Here is a 3,118-nt window from a genome sequence, read left to right as displayed (position 1 = left end):
GCTATCACGTAAACTAGCAGGTCTCTGCACTGCAAGTTCAACAAAAAAGGTGTAGGTAAAATCACCACTCATGAAGTTCCCACTTGATGAACCACATTTTTCAAGGCTTGGGAGGACTGCGAGAGAAAGAAACCGTGAGGAATTTCAGAAGCAGTTTAAGCAAGCTGCACGCCAAATCTTCACACTGAGAAATACACTGCTCTAACAGAACATTCCTCTGATGCTCACCACACACGCGCATTTTACAGAGGTTCTGCGGTCCAATCTATCCTAATCAAACAACACAGGTAACTAACACAACTGCTTGCAAGTTAGCCCTGAATGCAGACACGTGGAAAACCAGAAATCCATGAAAGCACCATTTCTTGTTTCTACAAAACCTGAACGTAGAGAACGAAAACATTTTAATGCCTTTTAAAGGCAGCCAAGGCCTCCACTCTGATAAAGAAAACCTAGTCCCTTTGGTAAATTGAAGTGGCATGCAAAGCTTAACATATTTTAAGTGTCTCATAAGTGAATACCTCACAATGAAAAAGTATCTGGTAAGAAAGTACAAGATATTCCATGTCTTGAAGTTGAAGGCAACCAGGATCAGGCTGTGCTACGCTCTGGGACCTGCTGAAGGAAAAGACGCAGCAGTTATCCACGCCAGTTTCTCCTTAGGACCACCGTGATCTTGACTTCTCAGGCACTCCGCAGAGCTTACAGGTTTCAATCTGCGTGTTTGTGCTCCCTGGAGATGTGGGTTGAGGCAGCAGGAGTGCAACTGAAAACTAAAAAACTCCACGTGTTTCTGAAAAAGATTGTTCCTCTTCTTTACAGAGGCTCAGAAGGGAATAAATCCTCTAGTGTAACTGCAGGACGTGGTTTCAAATGCAAATACTCACTGAAAAATCCAAAGTAAAGGACATACATCAAAAGACATCATGCATTTATATTACATTAACTGCTAGAATATTACACTGAAGACACAGTGGTACTAGCAATGTATATAACTCTAAATACAAGGAAAAATAAGTTTCTCAAGCAATAAAGAGAGAAGATATCAGCTTGTTTCATGTGAACGTATTTTCTTTCAGTTCATAGAAAGATACGACTTGACCAAGTTGTTTGTAAGACATTTAGTCCTGTTTATGACAATCTCCAGAACAGTAAGACTCCTGACAGACCGCTCAGACCTTGCATGAAACAGCCTACAGGAAAGGAGGGGAAAATCGTTCCTGCCACTTCTGACAGGGGTGCATTCTGCAACGCCACAAGAACTCGCCCTAGTTCTGCATGTGTTTTAATGTACCCTAGACCAAGCGAATCTGAAAATGAGCACCTGAGATGAGGTTCTTAAAGTACTCTTTATTAATATCATTAGAAGTTGCAGAAACAACTTTCTTGTAATATAAAGGCACAGGGAGACAGTTTTGATAAAATAGTCCAATCGAACAGTAACTTACAGTACAAAAGGACAATTGTAATGCACATACAAACCCCAAACATCTCATTCAAAAATATTTCACCGTGTTCATCATCAATAATGGGCAATGACTAAAAATATAAATCGTTATTGTACAGTATCTGATAGGTGCAAACGGAACAAGATTTATTGCTCTCGACAACGTTTTCCCTGTAGTGTTTGTTTTTTGTTGTGGGTTTTTTTTTTGTTTGGTTGGTTTCTTTAAAGTTCCAAATTCCTTTTATAAACACTTATTTCTGAGGGAACCAAACCCCAAACCAAATCTGATAGAACGTTCTGACTGTTACGGAACTGCCTCCAGTAGTTACCAGAACTGGTAGTGCTCATTTATTTGAAAACTTCAACAGTCGTACTCCACTCACTCACTGAGACGTGTGGTAGATGTTTAAAAATTAACTTTAGTGGTAAGTCAAGGCTTTTATGGCAGGGTAGTATTACCTAGTCTGAGGGTTAGTCTGTTCGCTTCAAACGAGTGGATTTTGTGATGCCAAGTAACACGAACCTCCTCCGACAGCCTGAGCCAGAGCAAGCACGTCAAACGGTCTTCAAACGAGGGGAGGGGAGGAATCAAAATTAAACGCTGCATTGGGCTTTCTAACTTCAGAAAACAACACGGAGGACTAGGAGCAAATTAGGACTACACAGGCAAAGATGACCAAGTGAGAATTCCAAATCCTAAAATATCCTTAATACAGTCATCTCAGAAACTAAGACGCACTCTGCATCTTTATATAGCTCCACCTTTTGAGTTCTGAGAAAGAAGGGCCAGTCAATGGGTCTGCTGTTTTCCTCACCTTGCACTTGCAGTGAGTTGGCTCTGCAAGCCTCCAGCCGCCCTTTGGTGCAGTATGAGGCATGCTGACTTGGCTCCTGAAAGCAGAGCACACTCCTTGCTCACGATTCTTTTTATCAGGTACGAAATACTGCTTTATACACACACCTAGGAAATATCACTTTCCTTCATTACTGTCACAAGAAGTACTGTGCATACATTTCCTAAGATTGTCTTTATGAATTAGACTTCAGGAAAATGAAGCATTATAGTAATTGTGAAAACAAAACAAATCAAAACAGAAAAAGATTGGAAGTGAGTTCTTGTAGCAGTAACTGAGGCTTTTATAAAAACTGTGATTTATGAGACCAACTCCAGATTTACACAAACCTCAACAAGTCAGTTTTAACTGCACGGGGAACAGTCCAGCTTAGTGCAAGAAAAGGTGCCTAGAGAGAATACAGCTTAATCAATTTTGCTGGTAAACCAAAAGATGAATACTCAGTAAACACCTGAATTCAACAGAATTTCAAATGATGGAAAACAAACTGCTAACTTCCTAGACACTGTTATTCAAATTGTGGTTTCTTCTAGTACAAGCACAGAGTTTTAGCAGTTCTTCAAGGAGTAACGAAGGATCACTGAAATTTTAATTAAGAATTATTAACTTCACTACAGTATAGCATTTTCTCTTTACTATTTGTTTAGAACCTAACAAAGAAAACAATTTTCTTTGGTTTATGTTTAACTACACTGGACCAGTGAATTTTTATTTTTAGTCAAGCTTCTATCTCCAGTTTAAACCAATACAGATCCTATTGTAGCCTCTCCCAAATTCTCAAATTATGTCTATTAAAAAGTTTGCTCATACCATGATT

Source organism: Mesitornis unicolor, unplaced genomic scaffold (assembly GCF_000695765.1).
Source record: "Mesitornis unicolor isolate BGI_N332 unplaced genomic scaffold, ASM69576v1 scaffold10419, whole genome shotgun sequence".
Taxonomy (NCBI): Eukaryota; Metazoa; Chordata; class Aves; order Mesitornithiformes; family Mesitornithidae; genus Mesitornis; species Mesitornis unicolor.
The sequence above is the reverse complement of the archived record's forward strand: the minus strand, read 5'-3'. Positions refer to the sequence as shown.